Genomic DNA, 17,895 nt, shown 5'->3' on the forward strand with positions numbered 1-17,895 from the left:
CTGCTATTACACTGCCACACACCTTTCAAACACACACAGAAAGCTATCTAAATGGCCATTTCCCATTGAGTATATGTCATAATCAGTGGTGTAGTCCTTGCTATACGCACGTATACTCAGTATGCCTACTTTTTTCCACGAGCTGTTTGGGTATTACCACTTCTGAGGATCATACCCTCGGTTTACTCACTTCTTTATTTATTTATTTTTTTAACTTGCATCTTAATTTGTTGCAATTGGTGCAATTTTGTTTAACTTGCACCATTCCCTGCCCCCTGACGACCACAGCAGCTGTGAGAAAAATTCGTGAGAGTTTTTTTGAAGACCACGACAACTCAACTACATACATACATACAGACATATTTACATATATATATATAAAAAACAATAAAAACAATGAGGCAAAGACTACTCATAAATTGCGTAACAACGCGATTTAAAAGGGTAACCACTAGTATATAATAGTGACAACAGAAGACAGATTCCTGATAGTTTGGTTTAAAGCAAGCATGCACAAATGTGACAATCAAAAATAATGGCTGATTGATGTTTAAAGGAACCTATTAAATGTAAAGTAATAAGCCAGTAAAGTAAGTTAAAAAGCTGTCTTTCCATGTATGCACAGGCCCTATTGTGTTAAATAAAAGTTAACTAAAATGTTGTAACTGTCTTGATTGACTCTTATTTTCAATATTAAAATAATTATAGAAGCTAAATACTGTATACATACAGCCAATTACCCAGTGTGATTGGGGTGGGGGGGGGCACTATTAGCTAAACATAAATCATTAAATAGGATTAGACTATTAGCATCTCCCTTTAAAACGAACACATTTGCTTACATTTTTTTTCTTTTTAATAGACAGATTTCCCAAAAAAAAATAAATTGTCATCATCTACTCAACTTTACTTGTACCAAACCAGTTGGCCTTGTTTTCCTTCTGTTGAACACAAAAGAAGGTATTTTGAAGAAAGCATAGTATTTGTAAAATAATAAATAAAATATTAAATAAAATAATAAATAAATAAATATTTAAAGCAAAATTTATATATATATATATATATATATATATATATATATATATATATATAAATATATTACATTATATAAATATAAATATATATATATATATATATATATATATATATATATATATATATATATATATATATATAATGCATCAAAGAAACATTGCCTTTCGTCGTTTCTTTGCCTACTTTCATTAAAAATTTGGCTCGGGTGTAATAGTACACCAACTTTTTTTTTAGGACTACACCACTGGTCATAATGATATTTATACTGTACGGTCTTTATATTCTCTCTCCCCTTACCCCTAAACTCAATCCTCACTGGACATAATCTGCACTTTTATATTTCCAAAATACATCATTGTGTTTGATTTATGAGCCCTTTTCCTAATGGGAAGCTAAAAAAATACTGGTAATGCTATACTTGTGGGGACATACAAGTTGAACACACGCACACTAAACAATTAAACAATCCCAAAAAGTGTGTCTTAAAGTACCCCTGAAATCTCAATCCGAATATCTAGAAGCTAGTGTGCTCCAAAAATGAAGAGCTAATTCACATTGAGAAGATATAAACATGCTATTCTCACTTCAACCGATCAATGATATTTATGACATTTCAGCTCATCATCAGATCTTTTGCCAAATCAAATGCTCTCTATTAGTATCTGAAATTACCCCCCACAACAATACAGTTTAATTCCTGCACTTCATTTTAATATTAATAAACAAACTAAAAAAACAACAAACAAACTATAAACGCTAGTCGACAGAATGCGGATCTAAACACCTCCATGTTTATTATTAGGTGTACTAATTGAGACGAGGAAGCCCCAAAAGTCCTGCCCCTGCCTTCATGTTTTATTTAAATCTATGTCACATCTAACAAAGCTGTGCATTTCAAGGTACTTCAGGGGTCCTTTAACAGCATGTGAGGGTTTGACACCAATATTTCTGTAATCTGATTACAGCCATCAAACACACACACACACACACTCAGTGGGAATCTAATGATACTTCTACTTTCTCACATTCGGGAATTGGGACCAATATAACACGCAATTAACCAGAAACCAATTGCGAAGAAATGAAATGTAGAGTAAAAACTCATTTAACATTCAAAGCACAAAAAAAGCAGTGGGAGTCGAATAAGTGCAGCTTATTAGAAAATATCATAATATCTGCAGAAACTTGCTTTACATTCAAACGTCATATGTAATATCAATAACAGCAGAGTAAACAATGAAAATGTATCAATTGTGTACAGTATAATAGCAGTTTATGCTATAAACAATATATAATAATAATTCATTCATTTATTTTCAGCTTAGTCCCTTTATTAATTCGGGGTCACCACAGCAGAATGAACCACCAACTTATCCAGCACATGTTTTACACAGCGGATACCCTTCCAGCCGCAACCCATCACTGGGAAACATCCATACACACTCATTCATAAATATACACAATGGACAATTTAGCTTACCCAAATTCACCTATGCCACATGTTTTTGGATTGTGAGGGAAACCGGAGCACCCGGAGGAACATACACACGGGGAGAACATGCAAACTCCACACAGAAACGCCAACTGACCAAGCCAAGGCTCGAACCAGCGACTTTCTTGCTGTGAGGTGAACGTGCTACCCACTGCTCCACCGCATCGCCAATAATAATAATAATAATAATAGCAATAATAATAATAATAATAATCATCATCATCATCATCATCTAAGCATGGTTTCTTTAAATAAATCAGTTATTGGTAAGGTATTACATTAAGGTTCCTTTATTAACATCACTTGACATTATTTAAAATGACATACAGCAAAATAAATACATATACAGTAAATCTACATTAGTTAACTTTAGCAGTAACAAATACTTTTGGTTTGAATGACCTACGTTTAAACATTTTTTTTTATCAACAAGAGATTTAGAATTTACGAAAAACTAAATAACATTTGTACATTTGCAAAGCATTTTAAAATTGGTAAAGAAATAGCTTTGACTTTTAAAAAAAGTTAAGGAAATATGTCAGTTATGGGCAAAAATAATAAATAAATAAAGCTAAATAAATAAAATAAAGCAATAAATCAACGAATGAATAAATAAATAAATAAATAAATAATTCCTTATATTCATAAAGCACTTTTCTAGACACCCAGAGTGCTTTACACAAAGCGATAAACAAATAATGCAATAAATAAATAAATAAAGCAACAAATAAAGCAATACATAAACAAATAATGCAATAAATAAAGCAGTAAATAAATAAATAATTAAATAAACAAAATGCAATAAACTAATAAAAAATAAATAAAATGTGATATACATAAAAACAAGGCAGAAAAAAAGTACAAGAATTATATATATTTTTTTTCATTTGTTTACCTTAAAACAAACTTGTAATTTGATAAAATAAAAAAGGAATAAAGCAATGAATAAAGCTATAAACAAATGTTTAATTTACAAAATAAACAATATTTAATTTATTCATTTATTTGCCCTAAAACAAACTTGTAATTTGTTAAAATACAACCAAAAAGAACATAAATCAATAAAAATAAACAAAGCAATGAATAAATAAAGCAATAAAGCACTGAATAAAGCTATAATTAAACAAATTATAAATAAATAAATTAATAAATAAAGCAATGAATCAATCAAGCAGTAAATATATAAATAATGCAATAATTAAATAAACAAATCCAATAAATAAATAATTTAAATAAAGCAATTAATAAATAAAGCAATAATAAAGGCGGAATTTTATGCATTTCTATTTATAGATTTTTTTTTATTAATATTTATAGATTTTATTTCATGTATTTCCTTAAAACAAGGTTGTGATTTGTTAAAATAAAAGAAAAAAGAAAAGAATAAAATAAATGTATAAATAAAAGTAAATATATTTTGACTGTTCATGTTCTCCCTGTTGGTGTGGGTTTTCTCCGGGTGGTCCGGTTTCCCCCACAGTCCAAAGACATGGGTATAGGTAAACTGAATGAAATAAATTGGCCGTGCATGTGTGTGTGTGTGAGTGAATGCAAGTGTATATGGGTGTTTCCCCAGATTAATAAAGGGACTACACCAAAAAGGAAATAAATGAATGAATAAATGACTGTTCATGCAGAAAAGAACAGTAACGGTTTCATTTTGTTCACCTTATATATTGATTTTTATTCCAAAACTGTACATTTAATACTACCAATAATATGATGGTGAAACAATAGAAATTAAGCTTGTGATTAAAGAAACTTTGACTTCAGAGAGAAAATAATAATAATTAAATAAGACAAACGTAGCTGTCATATTACTTTAAAAGGCATTTCACTCATCGAGGCATTTCACTCAACTAATTTGCCGCCATCTAAAAAGAGGAAGAAAATTTCCAGTAGATTCCACATGAACAAACACTGTGAGCTGCAACCAGCCACGGATCCAGCCTTTGCACTTTGAAAGTGTGACCGGGGCTGTGCGGCGTTTCCTCGCATTCGGCTTGATTTTCATTTGCAAGTCTCTCCTGCAGCGGTAATTAGGTCTGGCCTACATAACTCAGCAGAAACTCCACACACACACACACACACACACACACACACGTTCATAACAACACCCTCTTCATCTCTCTCCACCTCACATTATGGAGAAAATAGTCTTCTGGAAAATTGAAGAGGTAAAACTACGGTCTTCTGTGAAATATGTATACGCCTTACGCGTTTAAAGAACACACTAAACTTGCAGCATTACAGAGCAGTGAAGACAAAGTTGATTTTCCCTGTGTTGTGTGTAAAGTCACAGTAAACACAGTTATAGCCTGGAGTGAGAGATTAGAGCAGCACGCGCTTCAGCTAATGCAGTTCGATGGCTAATATTTGTGTTTACTGAACATCCTATCAGAGCTTTTGTGTTTGAACAGACTCACAATGGCAGAAAACACACACACACACACACACTCAGAATGTGGTGAGGTCAAAAAATAAATACATAAAATAAAAAGCACCATAATATAAAAATATATAGTTACAAAAAGTTATAATCAGTGCTGTGTGTGTGTGTGTATGTATATATATATATATATATATATATATATATATATATATATATATATATATATATATATATATATATATATATATATATAGTATAAATGAGTATATAAACCACATGTTATTCTTCTTGATTATAATCATCATAACGCATTCACCCATTTAGACCCACAGTATATACACCAAAAATTATAATACAAAATCCAATGATAATGCATTTACAGTTATATTAAGATGCAATTAATAATTAGAATTTACTTGGATTTATAGTTTTAAAGTGTATTTTAAATTTATTTTAACATGTTTAAGAGGTAATTATAATAATACAGTAAAATTCATTAGCGCCTGCAGCCGTACACACTGCGTACCTACAATAAGAGGGCGGGAATTAATGCCGCTTATTTATTTATTTATTTACTTATTTACTTATTCATTTACTTATTTATTCGTTCGTTCGTTCGTTCGTTCGTTCGTTCATTCACTTATTCATTCATTCATTCATTCATTCATTTATTTATTTATTTATTCATTTATTTATTTATTCATTTATTGATTTATTCCTTTATTTATTTATTTATTCATTTATTTATTCATTAATTTATTCATTTATCTATTTACTTATTCATTTATTTATTTATTCATTTATTCATGTATTTATTTATTCATTTATTTATTTATTTATTTACTTATTCATTTATTTATTTATTTATTTATTTATATATTTATTTATTTATTTATTCATTTACTTATTTACTTATTTATTTATTTATTCATTTATTCATTTATTCATTTACTTATTCATTTATTTATTCATTTATTTGTTTACTTATTCGTTTATTTATTCATTTATTCATTCATTCATTCATTCATTCATTCATTCATTCATTCATTCATTCATTCGTCATTTATTCATTCATTTATTCATTCATTCATTCATTTTTTATTTATTTATTACATAATTGGATTGAATATTAAACGGTATACACTACGATATATTGACAAAGCAAGAAAGAATATCAAAAGTGTGTGTTTTAAAGCGTGTATGTACTTGCATGGTGGGAGATGGGTAAAGAAATCTATTGGCTTTAGTTTTAAGGCAGTTTTCTGGACACTAAGTTACCATCCAGATAGCTATCGTTTAAAACAAGGTTTAAAATGAGTAAACACTCTTTAAAACAGATCAACTTAATAGAGACATTTGCCAAAAGGCCTAAAACTGATGAGACAAATATTGATCCCCCACACGGGTTGGAGACTGCAGTCTCATCAGCACCTGAGCCGGGGAAACGGTCTCTTTCATCAGACAGATCAGATCCAGCTGAGGCGCAGCCTCCTCGCATGGAATGGCTACCATTCGAGGTGTTTTAAACGATTTTTTCTGACAGACTGGCATAAATAAGCAGACATCTCCATTCTCACAATGAGTTTCTGAGTTTTCTGACCCTTCCAACCGAGTTTGTTCCACCGAGGTAATGTGGAAAGATGTTCAGCGCTGTTACTTTGTAAACGCCTGTCCTGCTCCTTCAAATTATTTGATTAAATGAATTAATTTGGAATTGACGGGCGCAACATGGAAAACAGTTTAATATACTGTAGGCTTCTCTGAAACTGAATATTTCACTGTAATTTTATTTAGGCTAGATTATTATTTTATTTGACAATCCAGTTAGTGATTCGGCATTATTGATGCAATATATTTTAAAGCACTTCACCTCCAATGTTATTCTTTCGTCTATTTTATCTAGAAGATAACTGACCAACAAAAAATATTTCAACAAAGAGACAAACTATATACGAATTTCGTTTTAAAAAAGATCTTTTTTTGAATATGAATTATATTTTTGTTTGAGCCCGTCCACTGTCTCCCAACCCTGTACCTGGAGGCACACCAACAGTACATATTTTGGATGTCTCCCTTTTCTGACCCATTAACTTCAGGTGTTGGAGTCTCTTCTGATGTTATGATAAGTTGATTCAGGCGTGTTTGATTAGGGAGAGGTTGAAAATGTGTACTGTTGGTGTGCCTTTAGGAACAGGGTTGGGAAACACTGCACTACTCAACTGTGTGGGTGGATGATTTTCGGTCAGTGGATAGTAAGGATTTATTTAATACTTACACATGCGCATATATATATATATATATATATATATATATACATATATATATATATATATATATATATATATATATATATATATATATATACATATATATATATACATATATATATATATATATATATATACATATATATATATGTATATATATATATATATATATATGTATATACATATATATATACATATATACATATATATATATATACATATATATATATATATACATATATATATACATATATATATATATATATATATATATATATATACACATATATATATATATATATATATATACATATATATATATATATATATATATATATATATATATATATATATATGGTTCGAATGTTCTATATGCATATCTATCTACACATACATGTAAATGTAAAAAACACAAGATAAAAAAACTATACAAAAAATTGCTTAGATATTTTAATTTAGATATAATTTCTGTCTATATAAATAATTGCATGTGTGCATTTATACATTACAGTGCTCAGCATATATGATTACACCCCTCACAAATCTCTTTACAATATTACATGTTTGCATACAGACCATTTTATGGGATGTAAACAAAAACAATGGTCCCAAGGTATTTCTTGCTTGACATTTTTCATTTCTATAGTATCTGCAAATCCAAAAAGAGCCACATATTGGTAAATAAAGCAAACTGTGAAGTTGTCAAAGTAATTTCCTTATTTATTATTATAATTTTATTATAAAATTTAATTGATACTATATATTTTTATATTTAAAATAGTTAAATTGTATTAATAATGATACATTTTTGTACATTTTACAATGAACATCTTACAATGAAATAAATGAACAATCACATTTATAAAAATATACTTTGCTGATGTCTTTTGCAGTGTCCGCTATCTATCAAGTGACTGGATTTATTTATTTATTTATTTTAAATCTGATTCATTCACAACCTTTAATTAAAACATTGATTTCAGTTAGCTTTTTTGTAGTTCAACAGCTAAAATAACAGAAGTTAAATTAGAATCTCTGTTAAAGGCATTCCCCCAAAATTCCCCATTACTCTCCCTCTTGTCTCAGATGAGTTGGTGGGCCAAATCAAAGGTTACCGTGGGCCAACTTTGGCCCGCAGGCCCTAGTTTGGGCATCTCTGGTCTATACATTAGATTAGTCAACTGTGGAGCTAATCGAAGAAAATAACTTATGATAACAGTCCAAAAAAGGACTACCCCAAATTTAGATGTAAGGGAAAAATATTAAATAACAATAAACGTAGAGCAGAAATCAAGAGAAACTTGACTTACTCTTAACTCCTCGAAAACTATCAATGACCTTGCACTGATATCTGGGATTAGAGAGATAAAACAGGAGCAGTGACAGGTCAGTCCTCATTAAATGAACATTTAAAGAGTCTGGCATGAGTGATTTGGAGAGATGGATAGATGGAAGTCCTGAATGAAAAGCGCTGGCAGGAACTCGGAGCCAGAACTATTTCCTCTACATGCAGCCAAGACTGAATTAAAGCGCAACTGAACGCTGTCTTCCAATTAGTCTAAAGCAGCAGCCGTTCAGGTCTGAAATGAGTGACACGCAGATACCCGTGTGCCCGCTGTGAGTTCAGGAGCGAGGAATAATAACTCACTCGCTCGCTCGCTCCTTCAGCATTATTCCTGATGAAGGATCACGGTACTTTACTATGAGATAAACGATTCCTGCTGTGTTTCACGCACAGAGAAATTACACATGATTTAGCTTCACTGTGATGAGTCCTTCAATCACCTGATCACTTCAAGACTGTCTGCACCAATGTGTTTCCATCAACCTATTTTTTATTATGATTATTTTTTACCTTTATTAGAAAGGACAGAGGAGGAAAGACAGGAAAGCACTGGGAGCAGAGAGAGGGGAAGGATCGGCACAGGACTTCGAGCTGGGAATCGAACTCGGGTCGCCGTGAACACAATGGTGCCATATGTCGGCGCACTTAACCACTAGGCTATTGGCACAGACAAATGTGTTTCCATCAACCAAAATCAATCAAATATTTTACACAGCAGATGCCCTTCCAGCTGCAACCTAGTACTGGGAAACATCCATACACACTCACTCATTCACACACATACACTACAGTCAATTTAGTACATCCAATTCACCTATAGCGCATGTTTTTGGACTGTGGGGGAAACTGGAGCACCCGGAGGAAACTCACGCCAACACGGGGAGAACATGCAAACTCCACACATAAAATGCCTGACCTGACCTAACCGTCTTGCTGTGAGGTGACAGTGCTAACCACTGAGCCACCATGCCACCGTGCCACCCATGATCGAAACAGCAATGTGTAGAAAATGTCTGTACACAACTGAGTAGGGCTGCACATGCACATAACATAGTTTCAGCACTGATATCGCAATGTGCACATCCACAATAGTGTCACATGGCAGCATATGTAATGTTGAGTCTGATTTAAAGTTGACTAGAAGCTACAGAACTTAATTATTGCATTTATACTGAATTTATAGAGTAATTACCAACCTATGTCACACATGACATCACATGGGTTCCTGGTTGCAATAGCAAACATGTCGTGCTGTGTGATAGAATGCTAAATTTGAAAGTCCAAAAATAGAAACTTTTACCGCACACCACACTGCTTTTAATGCCAACCGCAGACTTCTTTGGCTAAAAGGGAGCTGAATGGAGTGAGGACCTAATTAAAAATTCTGGACTCTGCAGTTCTCATTTAATATCAGGTAAGTTCACGCTATGCTGAATCATTCACATTACTCACTTTTGATTGCAGCAATGATTTCAGCAAAAACAGTTAAATATGGTGAATTAAACTGTGGAGACTGAATGCTAAGACCGAAATAGAATGCCATATAGGTGCAGTTCACTGTCAGAATGCAGTTGTTTTGCTTGTTGATGATTACCCGGGTCTTCTTTCCTTGTTTTGGCTAGGCAGGACCTTGGTTTTTAACACTACATAGTTTTGAATCTGGTAATCATGGATCATTATTTCTTGCACATGACCACACAGAACAACATTGTTGGCATCCAAAGACTTGCAGGCCTTTAACTTTTCTCTTGTAAAATCACGACATTTCAATGAGTAAGTTGTATATTTCGGGCTAGATGCCTTATCCAATATCCATTGAGAGGGTGCTATCGCAAATGGACCTGTCAGATGAATGCCGCTCACTTTAACGTTAATTTTGCCGAATAACTGTGCTTATCACTGGGTGACGAGCTGTTATAATACACTGAAAGCATTATGTAAATAATATATATAATATGTAATCAATATAACTTATTTCTAATACAACAACAAACTCTGTACCACATCGGATGTCATTCCCTCGCTGTAAATGCTAGCGCTCACAGTTTCTGCAACCTTGCTGTGCGGGCATCCTGAATGTTTACAAACCAGTTATTTGTCTTTAAGAAGAAGAAAAAACAAATATTTCAAATATTTACTTATATATCAAATATTTAAATATTTAAATATATCAAATATTTACTTTTCAAAGTGAAAACAAGATTATTTGACATACCCCACTGGCAGATAATTTAACTCAGTTTTTCAGAAACTTATGATTTTGTTTTATTTGACTCATTGGATGGAAAAAGGTGCTTTATTCACACATTTTTTATATAATATTCTATATATTGTGCATAAATACAATTTGCATCTTGGATGGAAACATAGCTAGTGAGAGGATGAACTATAAGACTGGAATCAACAGTACACTACCTGACAAAAGTCTTGTCTCCTATCCAAGTTTAGGAACAACAAATAATAACTTGATTTCTAGTTGATCATTTGGTATCTGAAGTGGCTTATATGAAAGGCAAAGGCCTCTAGATTACGCTTATTTGACCAAAATAAAATATGACCATGCCTTGATTTATAATTATTTCATTAGGACAGTAAGGTCTGACTTTGCTTAGACAGAAATCGTCACTGAACAGAAATAATGTCCAGTATAGAATCTAAAGTCATGCTGTATATGCAATCTGACTCCATCATGAGCTTGGAGAACTGCATCCATACATCTCTGCAATGACTCAAATCACTCATTATTGAAGCCATCTGGAATGGCAAAGAAAGCGTTCTTGCAGGACTCCCAGAGTTCATCAAGACTCTTTGAATTCATCTTCAATGCCTCCTCTTCCATCTTACCCCAGTTATGTTCAATAACGTTTAGCTCTGGTGACTGAGCTGGCCAATCCTGGGGCACCTTGACCTTCTTTGCTTTCAGGAACTTTGATGTGGAGGCTGAAGTATGAGAAGGAGCGCTATCCTGCTGAAGAATTTGCCCTCTCCTGTGGTTTGTAATGTAATGGGCAACCCAAATGTCTTGATACCTCAGGCTGTGGATGTTGCCATCCACTCTGCAGATCCCTCACACGCCCCCATACTGATTGTAACCCCAAACCATGATTTTTCCTTCACCAAACTTGACTGATTTCTATGAGAATCTTGGCTCCATGTGGGTTCCAGTAGGTCTTCTGCAGTATTTGTGATGATTGGGATGCAGTTCAACAGATGATTCATCAGAAAAATCCTTCTGACACTTTTCCAAATGATCAACTAGAAATCAAGTTATTATTTGTTGCACTTACAACTAGGTTCGATGGCAAGACTTTTGTCCAGTAGTGTAGACTAATCTATATATCAGATAAAACCTGGTCAAACTTACTAGATGGATGGACAGCAAAATGGATAAATGAATGGGTGGACAGTTAGAAAAATATGAATGTGTGGAAAAAGAAATGAAGAAATGAAGGATGGACAGTGGAGAGGATGGGTGGATTAAACAAATGGTTTGTTGATGGAAATGATGATTGGATGTATGCCTGGAAAGAAAAGTGATGGCTGGACAAAACCAGATGAATGATGAACTGTTGTGTGGATTAGAATTAAATAAATAGATGGAATGACTGATGGAAAAAAATGAGGAATGAATAAAAAACTATTTAATCAAATATTGAATGGACATTTTTTTTAATCAGTGGAAAAATGGATTAATAAAATGAAACCCGTACATCCATCAGGTTTACCTTGCATTTAGTTTTTGACAGATGGATGGATGAATGGAAAATGTGACTAATGAATAAAACAATGCACAGAACATATAATTGAAAGGAATGGAAGAAAAATGGATGAATAATGAAAAAAGGCTGGAATGGAATGGAAGAATATTAATTAAACAGATGGACGAGTGGAGGACTGAAAGCATGCAGATGCGCAGCTCTCAGTGTGTGACATCAACATGATCAACTCATGTGGATCTGATGGAAAAGCCTTTCCAATTGTGTTAGTTTATGCAAGACAACTCAAAAGATCTCATTCACTCTATCACTCTATATTCACTCCTTCATTTACTCTAATTCACTGCCTTATTCATTCACTCCCTTCACTTACAGTACATTCTCTCACTCAGTCATTTATTCAGTACTTCATTTACTCTCTCATTCACTCTTCTTTCCCTCACTCACCCCTTCACGCTCATATATAATACCTAATTATCCAATTCACTCCGTCTTTCACTTATTCACTCACTCCCCCATTCTCCCTCCTTTTCCATCTCCTTAACTCATTCAATCCACTCCCTCCTCTCTATCACGTATACATTCATTCATCCACTCCCTCCTCTCTTTCACTTATTCATTCATTCTTCCCCATTCATCCAATCCTTCCTCTCTTATTCACTTATTCACACTCTCTCTCTCTTCTTCACTCATTCATCCACTCCCACCTCTCTATTTCCCTCATTCATTCACTTTATCCTCCTTTCACTTATTTATTCACTCCCTCCTCCTCTTTCACTAATTCATTCCCTCTCCGTCACTCATTCATCCACTCCCTCCTCCCTCTTTCTTTCCATCATTCATTCACTCCCTCTTCCTCTTTTACTTATTCATTTCGTCTCCTTCACTCATGCATCCACTCCCTCTTTCACTTTTTCATTCTCTCCACTCATTTATCCACTCCCTCCTCTCTCTTCCACTCATTCATTCACTCCTTCCCCTTTCACTTATTCATATTCTCTCTTCCAGTCATTCATCCACTCCCTCTCTTTCCCTCATTCATTCACTCCCTCCTCTTTCCCTTTTTCATTCTCTTTCTTCTTCACTTATTCATCCCTCCTCTCTTTCACTCATTCACTCTCTTCACTCTTTCATCCACTCCCTCCTCTCACTTTCCTTCATTCACTCCCTCCTCCTCTCACTTATTCATTCTCTCTTCTTCACTCTTTCATCCACTCCCTCCTCTCTCTTTCCCTCATTCATTCACTCCCTACTTCACTTTCACTTATTTATTCTCTCTCTTCTTCACTCATTCATCCACTCCTTCCTCTTTTTTCCCCCCATTCATTCATTCCCTGCTCCCCTTTCATTTATTCATTCTCTCTCTCCTCCACTCATTCATCCACTCCCCCCTCTCTTTCACTCACGCATTCTCTCTTTTACTCACTCATCCATCCACTCCCCCTCTCTCTTTCACTTATTTATTCACCTTCTCCTCTCTTTCACTCATTCTCTCTCTTCTTCACTCTTTCATCCACTCCCTCCTCTCTCGTTCCTTCATTCATTCACTCCCTTCTCCTCTCACTTATTCATTTTATCTCTTCTTCACTCATTCATCCACTCCCCCTCATTCATTCACTCCCTCCTCCTCTTTCACTTATTCATAATCTCTCTCTTCGACTCATTCATTCACTCCCTCCTCTTTCTTTCCCTCATTCATTCACTCCCTCCTCCTCTTTCACTTATTTATTCTCTCTCTTCTTGACTCTTTAAACCACTCCCTCCTCTCTCTTTCCCTCATTCATTCACCCCCTCCTCCTCTCACTTAATCATTCTCTCTCCTTCACTTATTCATCCACTCCCCCCATCTCTTTCACTTATTCATTCTGTCTTCTTCACCCATTCATCCACTACCTCTTCTCCCTCTTTCCCTCATTTATTCACTCCCTCCTCCTCTTTCACTTATTCATTATCTCTCTTTCCGACTCATTCATCCACTCCCTCCTCTTTCTTTCCCTCATTCATTCACTCCCTCCTCCTCTCACTTAATCATTCTCTCTCCTTCACTTATTCATCCACTCCCCCAATCTCTTTCACTTATTCATTCTGTCTTCTTCACTCTTTCATCCACTCCCTCCTCTCTCTTTCCCTCATTCATTCACTCCCTCCTCCTCTTTCACTTATTCATTATCTCTCTCCTCCACTCATTCATCCACTCCCTCCTCTCTTTCACTTACTCATTCTCTCTCTTCACTCATTCATCCACTCCCTCCTCCTCTCTCTTGCCGTCATCCGTTCACTACCACCCTCCTCTCTCTTTCACTTTTTCATCTCCTCTCCCCTTCACTCATTCATTCAGCCAGAGACACAGACAGCATCTCCGAGCTTCATCTCTGCCTTCATCTGTGTTGTGCTCCTCAGCCCGTTGCCATGGAAACTGTTTTCTTAAGGAGGTCGATCAAATAAGAGTCAGAGAGGAGGAATGAGATGCTGCTGAAGAGTTTCCCCGACTTCAGCTCCAGAGATTCCTCAAGGTCAGCCCTTCTCTTAAAACAGCACAAACTAATCAAGCAAACACTGAAGAGCAGCGAACAACAACACAAGAGTGACCAACTCCTCAGAGAGACATTCACAAATCCAGCTCATTTAAACACAAATCAATCTGGGTTCCACGGGATGTGCTTCAGTTGGAAACACTCACGCAACCATTAATGGAGCATATTACTAGCTACGTTAGGGTTACACGGACACTACTATCCCATGGACTTGATTGATGAAAAGTTCAGGGTACGATTTGTTTTTTATGTTTTCTATAGAAGTGAATAATGATAACCATACTCACTGGAGCTAAGCAGAGCTGAGCCTGGTCAGTACCTGAATGGGGGACCACATGGGAAAACTAGGTTGCTGTTGGAAGTGGTGTTAGTGAGGCCAGCATGGGGCGCTCAACCAGAGGTCTGTTTGGGTCCTAATGCCCCAGTATAGTGAAGGGGACTCTATACTGTCAGTGAGTGCAAATATGATCATTTTGCTAATATTCTATTCAAATCAATATATTTTCCTCATATGCATATTAAGATTTGTATAAAAGATGTGCATTAGTAAAATTGCACTGCTGGCTGAATATATACACATACTTTTCATCCTCTTTATTGTAGATTCACAAAAAAAGAATGATAATGAGAAGAACAATTGCCAGTAAAGTCAATAAAGTTACCCAAACTCTTCTCTGCTGTCTGTTAAACTTTTAATTAAGAACTGATTGGGAAAATTGTTATGCCTATTATTAAATTGTAGTATTTTCAGGAGCTTTTATACTCTATAAGTATAAAATATATATTGTATACTATAAGAATGACTGAGTGCATCAATGACATCAGGTTTCCACTTTTTTTCTTGTGCTTGAATGTTAAAACGGCCTTCCTATGAATTGTCAGTCACTGATATGGCCCCCTGGCAATTTGAGTTTGAGATCCCTGATTTAAAGTAATTACTGTCTTTTCTTGACACTTTGCAACTTCAGATCAAGACAGAATCATTATAAAACTCCCTTTTAAAACAATAAAAAACATTAGCAAGCCAGTTAATATATGCAAAGATTATAAACGGAGCTGTGAACCTACACTGGTCTCACAGTTCAGTTCGGTTACGATTATCATGCCATTGATTCGATTCAATTCGATATCTCGGTGCATCGACGATCTATGATAGACATGGTGGAGAAAACTCTGCAGACCCGCGCTTGTGTCTGTATCCAGAAGTATCGCTGTAACTGTCGAGCGGAGAGGAAAAGTCACGCCAGCAGGTCAGATGGGCCACGGTGAGAGAGAGAAATGGAGTTTACTTTCATTCTCTCAATCGCAGTGAAATAGGGGCTTCTGCTGTAAGTGTCAGTGAAAGACTGATCCAGCAAACACACACGCAGTGAAATTGTGCACAGTTTCAGTGTTTTTAAGTAGGTGGAGCGTTGTAAATACTCGCGCTCGCCTCCCTCACCATAGTAAGCTACTGCGACATAGCGCATATTAGGGGTGGGCGGTACACAGGTGTCATATTCATCACCGGTGTGACATTGCGCCACGACATGGATTTTCTAATACCGTCAATACCGTAATAAATCAATTATGCACCTTAAACGGCTGCATTTACATCAATAATAGCTAATTCTAAATAATAAGGCATTCAATTTTCTTCAAACGTTCAGTTGTGGTCTGAATACCTGTCCTCATACTACAGGGCTCGAAATTGCAACCATTTTGGTCGCATGAGCGCCCGAAATGTAATCTATGCGCCCTCATACTATATTTGGGAGCATTTGTGTGTCTGAATATAATGGTTGTAGAGCAATCTGATTTGATTTTCTCTAAAAACTTGCTGAATCGCTCTACCCTGCCGCTGTATTGGTTCATATTAGCTGTCAATCACTCAACGCTTCCCGCTGTCAGATAAAAGGGAGCTTTTGTTACTCCAGGAAATGCAAACGGCTGAAGAGTGAAAAGTGCACAGGTTTGCAAACCTCACCTAAAGTTATAATAATAATAATGGCGCAGATGACAGCGATCATAACATGAGGTAAATGAGATCAATCGAGTGTTTTCGGAGAAGGTGCCCGAATCTCGATGCGTTGCATTCACCGCGTGTTCAGCGCAAATGTCCGCTAAATATAAAGTCTAATACTGTAGACATCATCGCCAAAGAAACTCACCTTTACTAAGTTTACACTGAAACTACGGCTCATAACAAAGAGCGGAATTGCGCCGGTGGTCATCATGAGAATCCTGCTCTGTCTGCTCATAAATTGGTGCGGCTGACTCGCCTGCTTTATTCCAGAAACACTGAGAAATGAAGATCAGCTCATAACGAGACTGAGCATTTACAAACCAAAATTTTAAAGAGTGATAGAAGTGAGACTTTCTTTTGTCCGTTCTTCCTTGAGATGTATATTAATTTGCTATTGAAAGTAATACCGTGATATTATACCGTCACCGTTCAAAAGATGAAAAATACCGTGATATTAATTTTAGGTCATATCGCCCACCTCTAGCGCATATGAGATAAATGACGTTAGTGCACAATAACCGGTTATGATTATTACTGAACCGATACCGATTTGTCTGCATCTGCATTACGGTGCACCGAAGAAACAATTAATTTTGACACCCCTAATTATAAAGCAGTAAAACACATGATAAATGACGCTGATAATCGAACACCTGCAGATCAGAAACTGCACCGAACATCATTTTACAGCCACTCTTTGGCTTCAACACTTGCGTCAATGGAACACCTGCAGAGTGAATGTCAATGTCGATTAATACAGCAGATCTCTTGGCCAAAGCTGAAAATCAAGCAGGAAAAACCTGCTTGAAACTTTCATTATATTAAGCAGCATGAACAGTAAAAAGGGAGAATTTGAGTGTATTAATAATAAAAGTGTTGAAAGCGAGGACAGGATGTGCGCTGGCTGAACATCTCTCACTCATCTAATGCTTCAGTGTTCTTGCTTGAGGTCGAGGCGCTTTTATTACGGCGCTGGAGTGTGTTCATTTACAACTAAATCACACTAATTCAATAATGGCTCCGTCAGCTACAGATGCAGGAGCTCAGACTCAATCCTCACTGACTGACTGACTGAAGACGAGCGGATGGTGAAGAGACGCACACATCTG

The 17,895-nt window shown here is 35.2% G+C and overlaps 1 protein-coding gene across 2 annotated transcripts in view; it reads right to left on the reverse strand.

The window, feature by feature from the left end:
- Nucleotides 1-17,895, reverse strand: part of dock1 (dedicator of cytokinesis 1) — a 927,369-nt gene that overhangs the window by 213,499 nt on the left and 695,975 nt on the right. The gene's annotated exons all lie outside the window — the stretch shown is intronic.

This window comes from Danio aesculapii, chromosome 12, assembly GCF_903798145.1.
Source record: "Danio aesculapii chromosome 12, fDanAes4.1, whole genome shotgun sequence".
NCBI classification, from domain to species: Eukaryota; Metazoa; Chordata; class Actinopteri; order Cypriniformes; family Danionidae; genus Danio; species Danio aesculapii.